We start from the raw sequence: 22,444 nt of genomic DNA, 5'->3' as shown, positions 1-22,444 counted from the left end.
TGCCAGTGCTTTCACAGCCAAACATACACTAAGAATCTCCCCTTGCCTTGCCTCGCACCACTCCCAAGACTCATTCGCAAGCTCACTCTCACTCTCGGCACAGACCAGCTCACAAAGTTAAAACATACAGCCATTTCTCCCACACCAGAGCTCTAAGGGCTTAGAGCTCCTGCTGTTTCTGACCTTCCCTTGCCAGTGCTTTCACAGCCAAACATACACTAAGAATCTCCCCTTGCCTTGCCTCCCACCACTCCCAAGACACATTCTAAAGCTCCCTCTCACTCGCGGCACAGACCAGCTCACAAAGTTAAAACATACAGCCATTTCTACCACACCAGAGCTCTAAGGGCTTAGAGCTCCTGCTGTTTCTGACCTTCCCTTGCCAGTGCTTTCACAGCCAAACATACACTAAGAATCTCCCCTTGCCTTGACTCCCACCACTCCCAAGACACATTCGCAAGCTCCCTCTCACTCGCGGCACAGACCAGCTCACAAAGTTAAAACATACAGCCATGTTTCCCTCTTAATATTTCTAAGGACTTAATGCTCTTGCTGGTCCTCACCTTCCCTTGCCAGCACTTTCACACCCAGACAGACACTGCGGATGTACTTTTGCCTTGCCTCCCAGCACTCTCAATACACATTCGCAAGCTCACTCTCACTCTTCGCACAGACCAGCTCACAAAGTGCAAACATGCAGCCATTTCTCCCACACCAGAGCTCTAAGGCCTGAGAGCTGGTGCTGTATTCAACTGCCCTTCCCACCGCACTCACAGCCAGACACCCCCCTGGCATCTCCCCTTGACTTGCCTCGCACAACTCCCAACACACATTCGCAAGCTCCCTCTCACTCTCGGCACAGACCAGCTCACAAAGTTAAAACATACAGCCATGTTTCCCTCTTGATATTTCTAAGGACTTAATGCTCTTGCTGGTCCTCACCTTCCCTTGCCAGCACTTTCACACCCAGACAGACACTGCGGATGTACTTTTGCCTTGCCTCCCAGCACTCTCAATACACATTCGCAAGCTCACTCTCACTCCGCACAGACCAGCTCACAAAGTGCAAACATGCAGCCATTTCTCCCACACCAGAGCTCTAAGGCCTAAGAGCTGGTGCTGTATTCAACTGCCCTTCCCACCGCACTCACAGCCAGACACCCCCCTGGCATCTCCCCTTGACTTGCCTCGCACAACTCCCAAGACACATTCTCAAGCTCCCTCTCACTCTCGGCACAGACCAGCTCACAAAGTTAAAACATACAGCCATTTCTCCCACACCAGAGCTCTAAGGGCTTAGAGCTCCTGCTGTTTCTGACCTTCCCTTGCCAGTGCTTTCACAGCCAAACATACACTAAGAATCTCCCCTTGCCTTGCCTCCCACCACTCCCAAGACACATTCGCAAGCTCACTCTCACTCTCGGCACAGACCAGCTCACAAAGTTAAAACATACAGCCATTTCTCCCACACCAGAGCTCTAAGGGCTTAGAGCTCCTGCTGTTTCTGACCTTCCCTTGCCAGTGCTTTCACAGCCAAACATACACTAAGAATCTCCCCTTGCCTTGCCTCCCACCACTCCCAAGACACATTCTCAAGCTCACTCTCACTCTCGGCACAGACCAGCTCACAAAGTTAAAACATACAGCCATTTCTCCCACACCAGAGCTCTAAGGGCTTAGAGCTCCTGCTGTTTCTGACCTTCCCTTGCCAGTGCTTTCACAGCCAAACATACACTAAGAATCTCCCCTTGCCTTGCCTCGCACCACTCCCAAGACTCATTCGCAAGCTCACTCTCACTCTCGGCACAGACCAGCTCACAAAGTTAAAACATACAGCCATTTCTCCCACACCAGAGCTCTAAGGGCTTAGAGCTCCTGCTGTTTCTGACCTTCCCTTGCCAGTGCTTTCACAGCCAAACATACACTAAGAATCTCCCCTTGCCTTGCCTCCCACCACTCCCAAGACACATTCTCAAGCTCACTCTCACTCTCGGCACAGACCAGCTCACAAAGTTAAAACATACAGCCATTTCTCCCACACCAGAGCTCTAAGGGCTTAGAGCTCCTGCTGTTTCTGACCTTCCCTTGCCAGTGCTTTCACAGCCAAACATACACTAAGAATCTCCCCTTGCCTTGCCTCGCACCACTCCCAAGACTCATTCGCAAGCTCACTCTCACTCTCGGCACAGACCAGCTCACAAAGTTAAAACATACAGCCATTTCTCCCACACCAGAGCTCTAAGGGCTTAGAGCTCCTGCTGTTTCTGACCTTCCCTTGCCAGTGCTTTCACAGCCAAACATACACTAAGAATCTCCCCTTGCCTTGCCTCCCACCACTCCCAAGACACATTCTAAAGCTCCCTCTCACTCGCGGCACAGACCAGCTCACAAAGTTAAAACATACAGCCATTTCTCCCACACCAGAGCTCTAAGGGCTTAGAGCTCCTGCTGTTTCTGACCTTCCCTTGCCAGTGCTTTCACAGCCAAACATACACTAAGAATCTCCCCTTGCCTTGCCTCCCACCACTCCCAAGACACATTCGCAAGCTCACTCTCACTCTCGGCACAGACCAGCTCACAAAGTTAAAACATACAGCCATTTCTCTCACACCAGAGCTCTAAGGGCTTAGAGCTCTTGCTGTTTCTGACCTTCCCTTGCCAGTGCTTTCACAGCCAGACATACACTAAGAATCTCCCCTTGCCTTGCCTCCCACCACTCCCAAGACACATTCGCAAGCTCACTCTCACTCGCGGCACAGACCAGCTCACAAAGTTAAAACATACAGCCATGTTTCCCTCTTAATATTTCTAAGGGATTAATGCTCTTGCTGGTCCTCACCTTCCCTTGCCAGCACTTTCACACCCAGACAGACACTGCGGATGTACTTTTGCCTTGCCTCCCAGCACTCTCAATACACATTCGAAAGCTCACTCTCACTCTTCGCACAGACCAGCTCACAAAGTGCAAACATGCAGCCATTTCTCCCACGCCAGAGCTCTAAGGCCTAAGAGCTGGTGCTGTATTCAACTGCCCTTCCCACCGCACTCACAGCCAGACACCCCCCTGGCATCTCCCCTTGACTTGCCTCGCACAACTCCCAACACACATTCTCAAGCTCCCTCTCACTCTCGGCACAGACCAGCTCACAAAGTTAAAACATACAGCCATTTCTCCCACACCAGAGCTCTAAGGGCTTAGAGCTCCTGCTGTTTCTGACCTTCCCTTGCCAGTGCTTTCACAGCCAAACATACACTAAGAATCTCCCCTTGCCTTGCCTCCCACCACTCCCAAGACACATTCTCAAGCTCACTCTCACTCTCGGCACAGACCAGCTCACAAAGTTAAAACATACAGCCATTTCTCCCACACCAGAGCTCTAAGGGCTTAGAGCTCCTGCTGTTTCTGACCTTCCCTTGCCAGTGCTTTCACAGCCAAACATACACTAAGAATCTCCCCTTGCCTTGCCTCGCACCACTCCCAAGACTCATTCGCAAGCTCACTCTCACTCTCGGCACAGACCAGCTCACAAAGTTAAAACATACAGCCATTTCTCCCACACCAGAGCTCTAAGGGCTTAGAGCTCCTGCTGTTTCTGACCTTCCCTTGCCAGTGCTTTCACAGCCAAACATACACTAAGAATCTCCCCTTGCCTTGCCTCCCACCACTCCCAAGACACATTCTCAAGCTCACTCTCACTCTCGGCACAGACCAGCTCACAAAGTTAAAACATACAGCCATTTCTCCCACACCAGAGCTCTAAGGGCTTAGAGCTCCTGCTGTTTCTGACCTTCCCTTGCCAGTGCTTTCACAGCCAAACATACACTAAGAATCTCCCCTTGCCTTGCCTCGCACCACTCCCAAGACTCATTCGCAAGCTCACTCTCACTCTCGGCACAGACCAGCTCACAAAGTTAAAACATACAGCCATTTCTCCCACACCAGAGCTCTAAGGGCTTAGAGCTCCTGCTGTTTCTGACCTTCCCTTGCCAGTGCTTTCACAGCCAAACATACACTAAGAATCTCCCCTTGCCTTGCCTCCCACCACTCCCAAGACACATTCTAAAGCTCCCTCTCACTCGCGGCACAGACCAGCTCACAAAGTTAAAACATACAGCCATTTCTACCACACCAGAGCTCTAAGGGCTTAGAGCTCCTGCTGTTTCTGACCTTCCCTTGCCAGTGCTTTCACAGCCAAACATACACTAAGAATCTCCCCTTGCCTTGACTCCCACCACTCCCAAGACACATTCGCAAGCTCCCTCTCACTCGCGGCACAGACCAGCTCACAAAGTTAAAACATACAGCCATGTTTCCCTCTTAATATTTCTAAGGACTTAATGCTCTTGCTGGTCCTCACCTTCCCTTGCCAGCACTTTCACACCCAGACAGACACTGCGGATGTACTTTTGCCTTGCCTCCCAGCACTCTCAATACACATTCGCAAGCTCACTCTCACTCTTCGCACAGACCAGCTCACAAAGTGCAAACATGCAGCCATTTCTCCCACACCAGAGCTCTAAGGCCTGAGAGCTGGTGCTGTATTCAACTGCCCTTCCCACCGCACTCACAGCCAGACACCCCCCTGGCATCTCCCCTTGCCTTGCCTCCCACCACTCCCAAGACACATTCTCAAGCTCCCTCTCACTCTCAGCACAGACCAGATCACAAAGTTAAAACATACAGCCATGTTTCCCTCTTGAAATTTCTAAGGACTTAATGCTCTTGCTGGTCCTCACCTTCCCTTGCCAGCACTTTCACACCCAGACAGACACTGCGGATGTACTTTTGCCTTGCCTCCCAGCACTCTCAATACACATTCGCAAGCTCACTCTCACTCCGCACAGACCAGCTCACAAAGTGCAAACATGCAGCCATTTCTCCCACACCAGAGCTCTAAGGCCTAAGAGCTGGTGCTGTATTCAACTGCCCTTCCCACCGCACTCACAGCCAGACACCCCCCTGGCATCTCCCCTTGACTTGCCTCGCACAACTCCCAACACACATTCTCAAGCTCCCTCTCACTCTCGGCACAGACCAGCTCACAAAGTTAAAACATACAGCCATTTCTCCCACACCAGAGCTCTAAGGGCTTAGAGCTCCTGCTGTTTCTGACCTTCCCTTGCCAGTGCTTTCACAGCCAAACATACACTAAGAATCTCCCCTTGCCTTGCCTCCCACCACTCCCAAGACACATTCGCAAGCTCCCTCTCACTCTCGGCACACACCAGCTCACAAAGTTAAAACATACAGCCATTTCTCCCACACCAGAGCTCTAAGGGCTTAGAGCTCCTGCTGTTTCTGACCTTCCCTTGCCAGTGCTTTCACAGCCAAACAGACACTAAGAATCTCCCCTTGCCTTGCCTCCCACCACTCCCAAGACACATTTGCAAGCTCACTCTCACTCGCGGCACAGACCAGCTCACAAAGTTAAAACATACAGCCATGTTTCCCTCTTAATATTTCTAAGGGATTAATGCTCTTGCTGGTCCTCACCTTCCCTTGCCAGCACTTTCACACCCAGACAGACACTGCGGATGTACTTTTGCCTTGCCTCCCAGCACTCTCAATACACATTCGCAAGCTCACTCTCACTCTTCGCACAGACCAGCTCACAAAGTGCAAACATGCAGCCATTTCTCCCACACCAGAGCTCTAAGGCCTGAGAGCTGGTGCTGTATTCAACTGCCCTTCCCACCGCACTCACAGCCAGACACCCCCCTGGCATCTCCCCTTGACTTGCCTCGCACAACTCCCAACACACATTCGCAAGCTCCCTCTCACTCTCGGCACAGACCAGCTCACAAAGTTAAAACATACAGCCATTTCTCCCACACCAGAGCTCTAAGGGCTTAGAGCTCCTGCTGTTTCTGACCTTCCCTTGCCAGTGCTTTCACAGCCAAACATACACTAAGAATCTCCCCTTGCCTTGCCTCCCACCACTCCCAAGACACATTCGCAAGCTCACTCTCACTCTCGGCACAGACCAGCTCACAAAGTTAAAACATACAGCCATTTCTCTCACACCAGAGCTCTAAGGGCTTAGAGCTCTTGCTGTTTCTGACCTTCCCTTGCCAGTGCTTTCACAGCCAGACATACACTAAGAATCTCCCCTTGCCTTGCCTCCCACCACTCCCAAGACACATTCGCAAGCTCACTCTCACTCGCGGCACAGACCAGCTCACAAAGTTAAAACATACAGCCATGTTTCCCTCTTAATATTTCTAAGGGCTTAATGCTCTTGCTGGTCCTCACCTTCCCTTGCCAGCACTTTCACACCCAGACAGACACTGCGGATGTACTTTTGCCTTGCCTCCCAGCACTCTCAATACACATTCGAAAGCTCACTCTCACTCTTCGCACAGACCAGCTCACAAAGTGCAAACATGCAGCCATTTCTCCCACGCCAGAGCTCTAAGGCCTAAGAGCTGGTGCTGTATTCAACTGCCCTTCCCACCGCACTCACAGCCAGACACCCCCCTGGCATCTCCCCTTGACTTGCCTCGCACAACTCCCAACACACATTCTCAAGCTCCCTCTCACTCTCGGCACAGACCAGCTCACAAAGTTAAAACATACAGCCATTTCTCCCACACCAGAGCTCTAAGGGCTTAGAGCTCCTGCTGTTTCTGACCTTCCCTTGCCAGTGCTTTCACAGCCAAACATACACTAAGAATCTCCCCTTGCCTTGCCTCCCACCACTCCCAAGACACATTCTCAAGCTCACTCTCACTCTCGGCACAGACCAGCTCACAAAGTTAAAACATACAGCCATTTCTCCCACACCAGAGCTCTAAGGGCTTAGAGCTCCTGCTGTTTCTGACCTTCCCTTGCCAGTGCTTTCACAGCCAAACATACACTAAGAATCTCCCCTTGCCTTGCCTCGCACCACTCCCAAGACTCATTCGCAAGCTCACTCTCACTCTCGGCACAGACCAGCTCACAAAGTTAAAACATACAGCCATTTCTCCCACACCAGAGCTCTAAGGGCTTAGAGCTCCTGCTGTTTCTGACCTTCCCTTGCCAGTGCTTTCACAGCCAAACATACACTAAGAATCTCCCCTTGCCTTGCCTCCCACCACTCCCAAGACACATTCTCAAGCTCACTCTCACTCTCGGCACAGACCAGCTCACAAAGTTAAAACATACAGCCATTTCTCCCACACCAGAGCTCTAAGGGCTTAGAGCTCCTGCTGTTTCTGACCTTCCCTTGCCAGTGCTTTCACAGCCAAACATACACTAAGAATCTCCCCTTGCCTTGCCTCGCACCACTCCCAAGACTCATTCGCAAGCTCACTCTCACTCTCGGCACAGACCAGCTCACAAAGTTAAAACATACAGCCATTTCTCCCACACCAGAGCTCTAAGGGCTTAGAGCTCCTGCTGTTTCTGACCTTCCCTTGCCAGTGCTTTCACAGCCAAACATACACTAAGAATCTCCCCTTGCCTTGCCTCCCACCACTCCCAAGACACATTCGCAAGCTCACTCTCACTCGCGGCACAGACCAGCTCACAAAGTTAAAACATACAGCCATTTCTACCACACCAGAGCTCTAAGGGCTTAGAGCTCCTGCTGTTTCTGACCTTCCCTTGCCAGTGCTTTCACAGCCAAACATACACTAAGAATCTCCCCTTGCCTTGACTCCCACCACTCCCAAGACACATTCGCAAGCTCCCTCTCACTCGCGGCACAGACCAGCTCACAAAGTTAAAACATACAGCCATGTTTCCCTCTTAATATTTCTAAGGACTTAATGCTCTTGCTGGTCCTCACCTTCCCTTGCCAGCACTTTCACACCCAGACAGACACTGCGGATGTACTTTTGCCTTGCCTCCCAGCACTCTCAATACACATTCGCAAGCTCACTCTCACTCTTCGCACAGACCAGCTCACAAAGTGCAAACATGCAGCCATTTCTCCCACACCAGAGCTCTAAGGCCTGAGAGCTGGTGCTGTATTCAACTGCCCTTCCCACCGCACTCACAGCCAGACACCCCCCTGGCATCTCCCCTTGACTTGCCTCGCACAACTCCCAACACACATTCGCAAGCTCCCTCTCACTCTCGGCACAGACCAGCTCACAAAGTTAAAACATACAGCCATGTTTCCCTCTTGATATTTCTAAGGACTTAATGCTCTTGCTGGTCCTCACCTTCCCTTGCCAGCACTTTCACACCCAGACAGACACTGCGGATGTACTTTTGCCTTGCCTCCCAGCACTCTCAATACACATTCGCAAGCTCACTCTCACTCCGCACAGACCAGCTCACAAAGTGCAAACATGCAGCCATTTCTCCCACACCAGAGCTCTAAGGCCTAAGAGCTGGTGCTGTATTCAACTGCCCTTCCCACCGCACTCACAGCCAGACACCCCCCTGGCATCTCCCCTTGACTTGCCTCGCACAACTCCCAAGACACATTCTCAAGCTCCCTCTCACTCTCGGCACAGACCAGCTCACAAAGTTAAAACATACAGCCATTTCTCCCACACCAGAGCTCTAAGGGCTTAGAGCTCCTGCTGTTTCTGACCTTCCCTTGCCAGTGCTTTCACAGCCAAACATACACTAAGAATCTCCCCTTGCCTTGCCTCCCACCACTCCCAAGACACATTCGCAAGCTCACTCTCACTCTCGGCACAGACCAGCTCACAAAGTTAAAACATACAGCCATTTCTCCCACACCAGAGCTCTAAGGGCTTAGAGCTCCTGCTGTTTCTGACCTTCCCTTGCCAGTGCTTTCACAGCCAAACAGACACTAAGAATCTCCCCTTGCCTTGCCTCCCACCACTCCCAAGACACATTCTCAAGCTCACTCTCACTCTCGGCACAGACCAGCTCACAAAGTTAAAACATACAGCCATTTCTCCCACACCAGAGCTCTAAGGGCTTAGAGCTCCTGCTGTTTCTGACCTTCCCTTGCCAGTGCTTTCACAGCCAAACATACACTAAGAATCTCCCCTTGCCTTGCCTCGCACCACTCCCAAGACTCATTCGCAAGCTCACTCTCACTCTCGGCACAGACCAGCTCACAAAGTTAAAACATACAGCCATTTCTCCCACACCAGAGCTCTAAGGGCTTAGAGCTCCTGCTGTTTCTGACCTTCCCTTGCCAGTGCTTTCACAGCCAAACATACACTAAGAATCTCCCCTTGCCTTGCCTCCCACCACTCCCAAGACACATTCTCAAGCTCACTCTCACTCTCGGCACAGACCAGCTCACAAAGTTAAAACATACAGCCATTTCTCCCACACCAGAGCTCTAAGGGCTTAGAGCTCCTGCTGTTTCTGACCTTCCCTTGCCAGTGCTTTCACAGCCAAACATACACTAAGAATCTCCCCTTGCCTTGCCTCGCACCACTCCCAAGACTCATTCGCAAGCTCACTCTCACTCTCGGCACAGACCAGCTCACAAAGTTAAAACATACAGCCATTTCTCCCACACCAGAGCTCTAAGGGCTTAGAGCTCCTGCTGTTTCTGACCTTCCCTTGCCAGTGCTTTCACAGCCAAACATACACTAAGAATCTCCCCTTGCCTTGCCTCCCACCACTCCCAAGACACATTCTAAAGCTCCCTCTCACTCGCGGCACAGACCAGCTCACAAAGTTAAAACATACAGCCATTTCTACCACACCAGAGCTCTAAGGGCTTAGAGCTCCTGCTGTTTCTGACCTTCCCTTGCCAGTGCTTTCACAGCCAAACATACACTAAGAATCTCCCCTTGCCTTGCCTCCCACCACTCCCAAGACACATTCGCAAGCTCACTCTCACTCGCGGCACAGACCAGCTCACAAAGTTAAAACATACAGCCATGTTTCCCTCTTAATATTTCTAAGGACTTAATGCTCTTGCTGGTCCTCACCTTCCCTTGCCAGCACTTTCACACCCAGACAGACACTGCGGATGTACTTTTGCCTTGCCTCCCAGCACTCTCAATACACATTCGCAAGCTCACTCTCACTCTTCGCACAGACCAGCTCACAAAGTGCAAACATGCAGCCATTTCTCCCACACCAGAGCTCTAAGGCCTGAGAGCTGGTGCTGTATTCAACTGCCCTTCCCACCGCACTCACAGCCAGACACCCCCCTGGCATCTCCCCTTGCCTTGCCTCCCACCACTCCCAAGACACATTCTCAAGCTCCCTCTCACTCTCGGCACAGACCAGCTCACAAAGTTAAAACATACAGCCATGTTTCCCTCTTGATATTTCTAAGGACTTAATGCTCTTGCTGGTCCTCACCTTCCCTTGCCAGCACTTTCACACCCAGACAGACACTGCGGATGTACTTTTGCCTTGCCTCCCAGCACTCTCAATACACATTCGCAAGCTCACTCTCACTCCGCACAGACCAGCTCACAAAGTGCAAACATGCAGCCATTTCTCCCACACCAGAGCTCTAAGGCCTAAGAGCTGGTGCTGTATTCAACTGCCCTTCCCACCGCACTCACAGCCAGACACCCCCCTGGCATCTCCCCTTGACTTGCCTCGCACAACTCCCAAGACACATTCTCAAGCTCCCTCTCACTCTCGGCACAGACCAGCTCACAAAGTTAAAACATACAGCCATTTCTCCCACACCAGAGCTCTAAGGGCTTAGAGCTCCTGCTGTTTCTGACCTTCCCTTGCCAGTGCTTTCACAGCCAAACATACACTAAGAATCTCCCCTTGCCTTGCCTCCCACCACTCCCAAGACACATTCGCAAGCTCACTCTCACTCTCGGCACAGACCAGCTCACAAAGTTAAAACATACAGCCATTTCTCCCACACCAGAGCTCTAAGGGCTTAGAGCTCTTGCTGTTTCTGACCTTCCCTTGCCAGTGCTTTCACACCCAAACATACACTAAGAATCTCCCCTTGCCTTGCCTCCCACCACTCCCAAGACACATTCGCAAGCTCACTCTCACTCGCGGCACAGACCAGCTCACAAAGTTAAAACATACAGCCATGTTTCCCTCTTAATATTTCTAAGGGCTTAATGCTCTTGCTGGTCCTCACCTTCCCTTGCCAGCACTTTCACACCCAGACAGACACTGCGGATGTACTTTTGCCTTGCCTCCCAGCACTCTCAATACACATTCGCAAGCTCACTCTCACTCTTCGCACAGACCAGCTCACAAAGTGCAAACATGCAGCCATTTCTCCCACACCAGAGCTCTAAGGCCTGAGAGCTGGTGCTGTATTCAACTGCCCTTCCCACCGCACGCACAGCCAGACACCCCCCTGGCATCTCCCCTTGACTTGCCTCGCACAACTCCCAACACACTTTCGCAAGCTCACTCTCACTCTCGGCACAGACCAGCTCACAAAGTTAAAACATACAGCCATTTCTCCCACACCAGAGCTCTAAGGGCTTAGAGCTCCTGCTGTTTCTGACCTTCCCTTGCCAGTGCTTTCACAGCCAGACAGACACTAAAAATCTCCCCTTGCCTTGCCTGCCACCACTCCCAAGACACATTCTCAAGCTCACTCTCACTCTCGGCACAGACCAGCTCACAAAGTTAAAACATACAGCCATTTCTCCCACACCAGAGCTCTAAGGGCTTAGAGCTCCTGCTGTTTCTGACCTTCCCTTGCCAGTGCTTTCACAGCCAAACATACACTAAGAATCTCCCCTTGCCTTGCCTCGCACCACTCCCAAGACTCATTCGCAAGCTCACTCTCACTCTCGGCACAGACCAGCTCACAAAGTTAAAACATACAGCCATTTCTCCCACACCAGAGCTCTAAGGGCTTAGAGCTCCTGCTGTTTCTGACCTTCCCTTGCCAGTGCTTTCACAGCCAAACATACACTAAGAATCTCCCCTTGCCTTGCCTCCCACCACTCCCAAGACACATTCTAAAGCTCCCTCTCACTCGCGGCACAGACCAGCTCACAAAGTTAAAACATACAGCCATTTCTCCCACACCAGAGCTCTAAGGGCTTAGAGCTCCTGCTGTTTCTGACCTTCCCTTGCCAGTGCTTTCACAGCCAAACATACACTAAGAATCTCCCCTTGCCTTGCCTCCCACCACTCCCAAGACACATTCGCAAGCTCACTCTCACTCTCGGCACAGACCAGCTCACAAAGTTAAAACATACAGCCATTTCTCTCACACCAGAGCTCTAAGGGCTTAGAGCTCTTGCTGTTTCTGACCTTCCCTTGCCAGTGCTTTCACAGCCAGACATACACTAAGAATCTCCCCTTGCCTTGCCTCCCACCACTCCCAAGACACATTCGCAAGCTCACTCTCACTCGCGGCACAGACCAGCTCACAAAGTTAAAACATACAGCCATGTTTCCCTCTTAATATTTCTAAGGGCTTAATGCTCTTGCTGGTCCTCACCTTCCCTTGCCAGCACTTTCACACCCAGACAGACACTGCGGATGTACTTTTGCCTTGCCTCCCAGCACTCTCAATACACATTCGAAAGCTCACTCTCACTCTTCGCACAGACCAGCTCACAAAGTGCAAACATGCAGCCATTTCTCCCACGCCAGAGCTCTAAGGCCTAAGAGCTGGTGCTGTATTCAACTGCCCTTCCCACCGCACTCACAGCCAGACACCCCCCTGGCATCTCCCCTTGACTTGCCTCGCACAACTCCCAACACACATTCTCAAGCTCCCTCTCACTCTCGGCACAGACCAGCTCACAAAGTTAAAACATACAGCCATTTCTCCCACACCAGAGCTCTAAGGGCTTAGAGCTCCTGCTGTTTCTGACCTTCCCTTGCCAGTGCTTTCACAGCCAAACATACACTAAGAATCTCCCCTTGCCTTGCCTCCCACCACTCCCAAGACACATTCTCAAGCTCACTCTCACTCTCGGCACAGACCAGCTCACAAAGTTAAAACATACAGCCATTTCTCCCACACCAGAGCTCTAAGGGCTTAGAGCTCCTGCTGTTTCTGACCTTCCCTTGCCAGTGCTTTCACAGCCAAACATACACTAAGAATCTCCCCTTGCCTTGCCTCGCACCACTCCCAAGACTCATTCGCAAGCTCACTCTCACTCTCGGCACAGACCAGCTCACAAAGTTAAAACATACAGCCATTTCTCCCACACCAGAGCTCTAAGGGCTTAGAGCTCCTGCTGTTTCTGACCTTCCCTTGCCAGTGCTTTCACAGCCAAACATACACTAAGAATCTCCCCTTGCCTTGCCTCCCACCACTCCCAAGACACATTCTCAAGCTCACTCTCACTCTCGGCACAGACCAGCTCACAAAGTTAAAACATACAGCCATTTCTCCCACACCAGAGCTCTAAGGGCTTAGAGCTCCTGCTGTTTCTGACCTTCCCTTGCCAGTGCTTTCACAGCCAAACATACACTAAGAATCTCCCCTTGCCTTGCCTCGCACCACTCCCAAGACTCATTCGCAAGCTCACTCTCACTCTCGGCACAGACCAGCTCACAAAGTTAAAACATACAGCCATTTCTCCCACACCAGAGCTCTAAGGGCTTAGAGCTCCTGCTGTTTCTGACCTTCCCTTGCCAGTGCTTTCACAGCCAAACATACACTAAGAATCTCCCCTTGCCTTGCCTCCCACCACTCCCAAGACACATTCTAAAGCTCCCTCTCACTCGCGGCACAGACCAGCTCACAAAGTTAAAACATACAGCCATTTCTACCACACCAGAGCTCTAAGGGCTTAGAGCTCCTGCTGTTTCTGACCTTCCCTTGCCAGTGCTTTCACAGCCAAACATACACTAAGAATCTCCCCTTGCCTTGACTCCCACCACTCCCAAGACTCATTCGCAAGCTCACTCTCACTCTCGGCACAGACCAGCTCACAAAGTTAAAACATACAGCCATTTCTCCCACACCAGAGCTCTAAGGGCTTAGAGCTCCTGCTGTTTCTGACCTTCCCTTGCCAGTGCTTTCACAGCCAAACATACACTAAGAATCTCCCCTTGCCTTGCCTCCCACCACTCCCAAGACACATTCTAAAGCTCCCTCTCACTCGCGGCACAGACCAGCTCACAAAGTTAAAACATACAGCCATTTCTCCCACACCAGAGCTCTAAGGGCTTAGAGCTCCTGCTGTTTCTGACCTTCCCTTGCCAGTGCTTTCACAGCCAAACATACACTAAGAATCTCCCCTTGCCTTGCCTCGCACCACTCCCAAGACTCATTCGCAAGCTCACTCTCACTCTCGGCACAGACCAGCTCACAAAGTTAAAACATACAGCCATTTCTCCCACACCAGAGCTCTAAGGGCTTAGAGCTCCTGCTGTTTCTGACCTTCCCTTGCCAGTGCTTTCACAGCCAAACATACACTAAGAATCTCCCCTTGCCTTGCCTCCCACCACTCCCAAGACACATTCTAAAGCTCCCTCTCACTCGCGGCACAGACCAGCTCACAAAGTTAAAACATACAGCCATTTCTACCACACCAGAGCTCTAAGGGCTTAGAGCTCCTGCTGTTTCTGACCTTCCCTTGCCAGTGCTTTCACAGCCAAACATACACTAAGAATCTCCCCTTGCCTTGACTCCCACCACTCCCAAGACACATTCGCAAGCTCCCTCTCACTCGCGGCACAGACCAGCTCACAAAGTTAAAACATACAGCCATGTTTCCCTCTTAATATTTCTAAGGACTTAATGCTCTTGCTGGTCCTCACCTTCCCTTGCCAGCACTTTCACACCCAGACAGACACTGCGGATGTACTTTTGCCTTGCCTCCCAGCACTCTCAATACACATTCGCAAGCTCACTCTCACTCTTCGCACAGACCAGCTCACAAAGTGCAAACATGCAGCCATTTCTCCCACACCAGAGCTCTAAGGCCTGAGAGCTGGTGCTGTATTCAACTGCCCTTCCCACCGCACTCACAGCCAGACACCCCCCTGGCATCTCCCCTTGCCTTGCCTCCCACCACTCCCAAGACACATTCTCAAGCTCCCTCTCACTCTCAGCACAGACCAGATCACAAAGTTAAAACATACAGCCATGTTTCCCTCTTGAAATTTCTAAGGACTTAATGCTCTTGCTGGTCCTCACCTTCCCTTGCCAGCACTTTCACACCCAGACAGACACTGCGGATGTACTTTTGCCTTGCCTCCCAGCACTCTCAATACACATTCGCAAGCTCACTCTCACTCCGCACAGACCAGCTCACAAAGTGCAAACATGCAGCCATTTCTCCCACACCAGAGCTCTAAGGCCTAAGAGCTGGTGCTGTATTCAACTGCCCTTCCCACCGCACTCACAGCCAGACACCCCCCTGGCATCTCCCCTTGACTTGCCTCGCACAACTCCCAACACACATTCTCAAGCTCCCTCTCACTCTCGGCACAGACCAGCTCACAAAGTTAAAACATACAGCCATTTCTCCCACACCAGAGCTCTAAGGGCTTAGAGCTCCTGCTGTTTCTGACCTTCCCTTGCCAGTGCTTTCACAGCCAAACATACACTAAGAATCTCCCCTTGCCTTGCCTCCCACCACTCCCAAGACACATTCGCAAGCTCCCTCTCACTCTCGGCACACACCAGCTCACAAAGTTAAAACATACAGCCATTTCTCCCACACCAGAGCTCTAAGGGCTTAGAGCTCCTGCTGTTTCTGACCTTCCCTTGCCAGTGCTTTCACAGCCAAACAGACACTAAGAATCTCCCCTTGCCTTGCCTCCCACCACTCCCAAGACACATTTGCAAGCTCACTCTCACTCGCGGCACAGACCAGCTCACAAAGTTAAAACATACAGCCATGTTTCCCTCTTAATATTTCTAAGGGATTAATGCTCTTGCTGGTCCTCACCTTCCCTTGCCAGCACTTTCACACCCAGACAGACACTGCGGATGTACTTTTGCCTTGCCTCCCAGCACTCTCAATACACATTCGCAAGCTCACTCTCACTCTTCGCACAGACCAGCTCACAAAGTGCAAACATGCAGCCATTTCTCCCACACCAGAGCTCTAAGGCCTGAGAGCTGGTGCTGTATTCAACTGCCCTTCCCACCGCACTCACAGCCAGACACCCCCCTGGCATCTCCCCTTGACTTGCCTCGCACAACTCCCAACACACATTCGCAAGCTCCCTCTCACTCTCGGCACAGACCAGCTCACAAAGTTAAAACATACAGCCATTTCTCCCACACCAGAGCTCTAAGGGCTTAGAGCTCCTGCTGTTTCTGACCTTCCCTTGCCAGTGCTTTCACAGCCAAACATACACTAAGAATCTCCCCTTGCCTTGCCTCCCACCACTCCCAAGACACATTCGCAAGCTCACTCTCACTCTCGGCACAGACCAGCTCACAAAGTTAAAACATACAGCCATTTCTCTCACACCAGAGCTCTAAGGGCTTAGAGCTCTTGCTGTTTCTGACCTTCCCTTGCCAGTGCTTTCACAGCCAGACATACACTAAGAATCTCCCCTTGCCTTGCCTCCCACCACTCCCAAGACACATTCGCAAGCTCACTCTCACTCGCGGCACAGACCAGCTCACAAAGTTAAAACATACAGCCATGTTTCCCTCTTAATATTTCTAAGGGCTTAATGCTCTTGCTGGTCCTCACCTTCCCTTGCCAGCACTTTCACACCCAGACAGACACTGCGGATGTACTTTTGCCTTGCCTCCCAGCACTCTCAATACACATTCGAAAGCTCACTCTCACTCTTCGCACAGACCAGCTCACAAAGTGCAAACATGCAGCCATTTCTCCCACGCCAGAGCTCTAAGGCCTAAGAGCTGGTGCTGTATTCAACTGCCCTTCCCACCGCACTCACAGCCAGACACCCCCCTGGCATCTCCCCTTGACTTGCCTCGCACAACTCCCAACACACATTCTCAAGCTCCCTCTCACTCTCGGCACAGACCAGCTCACAAAGTTAAAACATACAGCCATTTCTCCCACACCAGAGCTCTAAGGGCTTAGAGCTCCTGCTGTTTCTGACCTTCCCTTGCCAGTGCTTTCACAGCCAAACATACACTAAGAATCTCCCCTTGCCTTGCCTCCCACCACTCCCAAGACACATTCTCAAGCTCACTCTCACTCTCGGCACAGACCAGCTCACAAAGTTAAAACATACAGCCATTTCTCCCACACCAGAGCTCTAAGGGCTTAGAGCTCCTGCTGTTTCTGACCTTCCCTTGCCAGTGCTTTCACAGCCAAACATACACTAAGAATCTCCCCTTGCCTTGCCTCGCACCACTCCCAAGACTCATTCGCAAGCTCACTCTCACTCTCGGCACAGACCAGCTCACAAAGTTAAAACATACAGCCATTTCTCCCACACCAGAGCTCTAAGGGCTTAGAGCTCCTGCTGTTTCTGACCTTCCCTTGCCAGTGCTTTCACAGCCAAACATACACTAAGAATCTCCCCTTGCCTTGCCTCCCACCACTCCCAAGACACATTCTCAAGCTCACTCTCACTCTCGGCACAGACCAGCTCACAAAGTTAAAACATACAGCCATTTCTCCCACACCAGAGCTCTAAGGGCTTAGAGCTCCTGCTGTTTCTGACCTTCCCTTGCCAGTGCTTTCACAGCCAAACATACACTAAGAATCTCCCCTTGCCTTGCCTCGCACCACTCCCAAGACTCATTCGCAAGCTCACTCTCACTCTCGGCACAGACCAGCTCACAAAGTTAAAACATACAGCCATTTCTCCCACACCAGAGCTCTAAGGGCTTAGAGCTCCTGCTGTTTCTGACCTTCCCTTGCCAGTGCTTTCACAGCCAAACATACACTAAGAATCTCCCCTTGCCTTGCCTCCCACCACTCCCAAGACACATTCGCAAGCTCACTCTCACTCGCGGCACAGACCAGCTCACAAAGTTAAAACATACAGCCATTTCTACCACACCAGAGCTCTAAGGGCTTAGAGCTCCTGCTGTTTCTGACCTTCCCTTGCCAGTGCTTTCACAGCCAAACATACACTAAGAATCTCCCCTTGCCTTGACTCCCACCACTCCCAAGACACATTCGCAAGCTCCCTCTCACTCGCGGCACAGACCAGCTCACAAAGTTAAAACATACAGCCATGTTTCCCTCTTAATATTTCTAAGGACTTAATGCTCTTGCTGGTCCTCACCTTCCCTTGCCAGCACTTTCACACCCAGACAGACACTGCGGATGTACTTTTGCCTTGCCTCCCAGCACTCTCAATACACATTCGCAAGCTCACTCTCACTCTTCGCACAGACCAGCTCACAAAGTGCAAACATGCAGCCATTTCTCCCACACCAGAGCTCTAAGGCCTGAGAGCTGGTGCTGTATTCAACTGCCCTTCCCACCGCACTCACAGCCAGACACCCCCCTGGCATCTCCCCTTGACTTGCCTCGCACAACTCCCAACACACATTCGCAAGCTCCCTCTCACTCTCGGCACAGACCAGCTCACAAAGTTAAAACATACAGCCATGTTTCCCTCTTGATATTTCTAAGGACTTAATGCTCTTGCTGGTCCTCACCTTCCCTTGCCAGCACTTTCACACCCAGACAGACACTGCGGATGTACTTTTGCCTTGCCTCCCAGCACTCTCAATACACATTCGCAAGCTCACTCTCACTCCGCACAGACCAGCTCACAAAGTGCAAACATGCAGCCATTTCTCCCACACCAGAGCTCTAAGGCCTAAGAGCTGGTGCTGTATTCAACTGCCCTTCCCACCGCACTCACAGCCAGACACCCCCCTGGCATCTCCCCTTGACTTGCCTCGCACAACTCCCAAGACACATTCTCAAGCTCCCTCTCACTCTCGGCACAGACCAGCTCACAAAGTTAAAACATACAGCCATTTCTCCCACACCAGAGCTCTAAGGGCTTAGAGCTCCTGCTGTTTCTGACCTTCCCTTGCCAGTGCTTTCACAGCCAAACATACACTAAGAATCTCCCCTTGCCTTGCCTCCCACCACTCCCAAGACACATTCGCAAGCTCACTCTCACTCTCGGCACAGACCAGCTCACAAAGTTAAAACATACAGCCATTTCTCCCACACCAGAGCTCTAAGGGCTTAGAGCTCCTGCTGTTTCTGACCTTCCCTTGCCAGTGCTTTCACAGCCAAACAGACACTAAGAATCTCCCCTTGCCTTGCCTCCCACCACTCCCAAGACACATTCTCAAGCTCACTCTCACTCTCGGCACAGACCAGCTCACAAAGTTAAAACATACAGCCATTTCTCCCACACCAGAGCTCTAAGGGCTTAGAGCTCCTGCTGTTTCTGACCTTCCCTTGCCAGTGCTTTCACAGCCAAACATACACTAAGAATCTCCCCTTGCCTTGCCTCGCACCACTCCCAAGACTCATTCGCAAGCTCACTCTCACTCTCGGCACAGACCAGCTCACAAAGTTAAAACATACAGCCATTTCTCCCACACCAGAGCTCTAAGGGCTTAGAGCTCCTGCTGTTTCTGACCTTCCCTTGCCAGTGCTTTCACAGCCAAACATACACTAAGAATCTCCCCTTGCCTTGCCTCCCACCACTCCCAAGACACATTCTCAAGCTCACTCTCACTCTCGGCACAGACCAGCTCACAAAGTTAAAACATACAGCCATTTCTCCCACACCAGAGCTCTAAGGGCTTAGAGCTCCTGCTGTTTCTGACCTTCCCTTGCCAGTGCTTTCACAGCCAAACATACACTAAGAATCTCCCCTTGCCTTGCCTCGCACCACTCCCAAGACTCATTCGCAAGCTCACTCTCACTCTCGGCACAGACCAGCTCACAAAGTTAAAACATACAGCCATTTCTCCCACACCAGAGCTCTAAGGGCTTAGAGCTCCTGCTGTTTCTGACCTTCCCTTGCCAGTGCTTTCACAGCCAAACATACACTAAGAATCTCCCCTTGCCTTGCCTCCCACCACTCCCAAGACACATTCTAAAGCTCCCTCTCACTCGCGGCACAGACCAGCTCACAAAGTTAAAACATACAGCCATTTCTACCACACCAGAGCTCTAAGGGCTTAGAGCTCCTGCTGTTTCTGACCTTCCCTTGCCAGTGCTTTCACAGCCAAACATACACTAAGAATCTCCCCTTGCCTTGCCTCCCACCACTCCCAAGACACATTCGCAAGCTCACTCTCACTCGCGGCACAGACCAGCTCACAAAGTTAAAACATACAGCCATGTTTCCCTCTTAATATTTCTAAGGACTTAATGCTCTTGCTGGTCCTCACCTTCCCTTGCCAGCACTTTCACACCCAGACAGACACTGCGGATGTACTTTTGCCTTGCCTCCCAGCACTCTCAATACACATTCGCAAGCTCACTCTCACTCTTCGCACAGACCAGCTCACAAAGTGCAAACATGCAGCCATTTCTCCCACACCAGAGCTCTAAGGCCTGAGAGCTGGTGCTGTATTCAACTGCCCTTCCCACCGCACTCACAGCCAGACACCCCCCTGGCATCTCCCCTTGCCTTGCCTCCCACCACTCCCAAGACACATTCTCAAGCTCCCTCTCACTCTCGGCACAGACCAGCTCACAAAGTTAAAACATACAGCCATGTTTCCCTCTTGATATTTCTAAGGACTTAATGCTCTTGCTGGTCCTCACCTTCCCTTGCCAGCACTTTCACACCCAGACAGACACTGCGGATGTACTTTTGCCTTGCCTCCCAGCACTCTCAATACACATTCGCAAGCTCACTCTCACTCCGCACAGACCAGCTCACAAAGTGCAAACATGCAGCCATTTCTCCCACACCAGAGCTCTAAGGCCTAAGAGCTGGTGCTGTATTCAACTGCCCTTCCCACCGCACTCACAGCCAGACACCCCCCTGGCATCTCCCCTTGACTTGCCTCGCACAACTCCCAAGACACATTCTCAAGCTCCCTCTCACTCTCGGCACAGACCAGCTCACAAAGTTAAAACATACAGCCATTTCTCCCACACCAGAGCTCTAAGGGCTTAGAGCTCCTGCTGTTTCTGACCTTCCCTTGCCAGTGCTTTCACAGCCAAACATACACTAAGAATCTCCCCTTGCCTTGCCTCCCACCACTCCCAAGACACATTCGCAAGCTCACTCTCACTCTCGGCACAGACCAGCTCACAAAGTTAAAACATACAGCCATTTCTCCCACACCAGAGCTCTAAGGGCTTAGAGCTCTTGCTGTTTCTGACCTTCCCTTGCCAGTGCTTTCACACCCAAACATACACTAAGAATCTCCCCTTGCCTTGCCTCCCACCACTCCCAAGACACATTCGCAAGCTCACTCTCACTCGCGGCACAGACCAGCTCACAAAGTTAAAACATACAGCCATGTTTCCCTCTTAATATTTCTAAGGGCTTAATGCTCTTGCTGGTCCTCACCTTCCCTTGCCAGCACTTTCACACCCAGACAGACACTGCGGATGTACTTTTGCCTTGCCTCCCAGCACTCTCAATACACATTCGCAAGCTCACTCTCACTCTTCGCACAGACCAGCTCACAAAGTGCAAACATGCAGCCATTTCTCCCACACCAGAGCTCTAAGGCCTGAGAGCTGGTGCTGTATTCAACTGCCCTTCCCACCGCACGCACAGCCAGACACCCCCCTGGCATCTCCCCTTGACTTGCCTCGCACAACTCCCAACACACTTTCGCAAGCTCACTCTCACTCTCGGCACAGACCAGCTCACAAAGTTAAAACATACAGCCATTTCTCCCACACCAGAGCTCTAAGGGCTTAGAGCTCCTGCTGTTTCTGACCTTCCCTTGCCAGTGCTTTCACAGCCAGACAGACACTAAAAATCTCCCCTTGCCTTGCCTGCCACCACTCCCAAGACACATTCTCAAGCTCACTCTCACTCTCGGCACAGACCAGCTCACAAAGTTAAAACATACAGCCATTTCTCCCACACCAGAGCTCTAAGGGCTTAGAGCTCCTGCTGTTTCTGACCTTCCCTTGCCAGTGCTTTCACAGCCAAATATACACTAAGAATCTCCCCTTGCCTTGCCTCCCAGCACTCTCAATACACATTCGCAAGCTCACTCTCACTCTTCGCACAGACCAGCTCACAAAGTGCAAACATGCAGCCATTTCTCCCACACCAGAGCTCTAAGGCCTGAGAGCTGGTGCTGTATTCAACTGCCCTTCCCACCGCACTCACAGCCAGACACCCCCCTGGCATCTCCCCTTGCCTTGCCTCCCACCACTCCCAAGACACATTCGCAAGCTCACTCTCACTCTCGGCACAGACCAGCTCACAAAGTTAAAACATACAGCCATTTCTCCCACACCAGAGCTCTAAGGGCTTAGAGCTCCTGCTGTTTCTGACCTTCCCTTGCCAGTGCTTTCACAGCCAGACAGACACTAAAAATCTCCCCTTGCCTTGCCTCCCACCACTCCCAAGACACATTCTCAAGCTCACTCTCACTCTCGGCACAGACCAGCTCACAAAGTTAAAACATACAGCCATTTCTCCCACACCAGAGCTCTAAGGGCTTAGAGCTCCTGCTGTTTCTGACCTTCCCTTGCCAGTGCTTTCACAGCCAAACATACACTAAGAATCTCCCCTTGCCTTGCCTCGCACCAC

This window comes from Pelecanus crispus, chromosome 2, assembly GCF_030463565.1.
Source record: "Pelecanus crispus isolate bPelCri1 chromosome 2, bPelCri1.pri, whole genome shotgun sequence".
In the NCBI taxonomy this organism is placed as follows: Eukaryota; Metazoa; Chordata; class Aves; order Pelecaniformes; family Pelecanidae; genus Pelecanus; species Pelecanus crispus.
Note: the sequence above shows the minus strand (reverse complement) of the source record.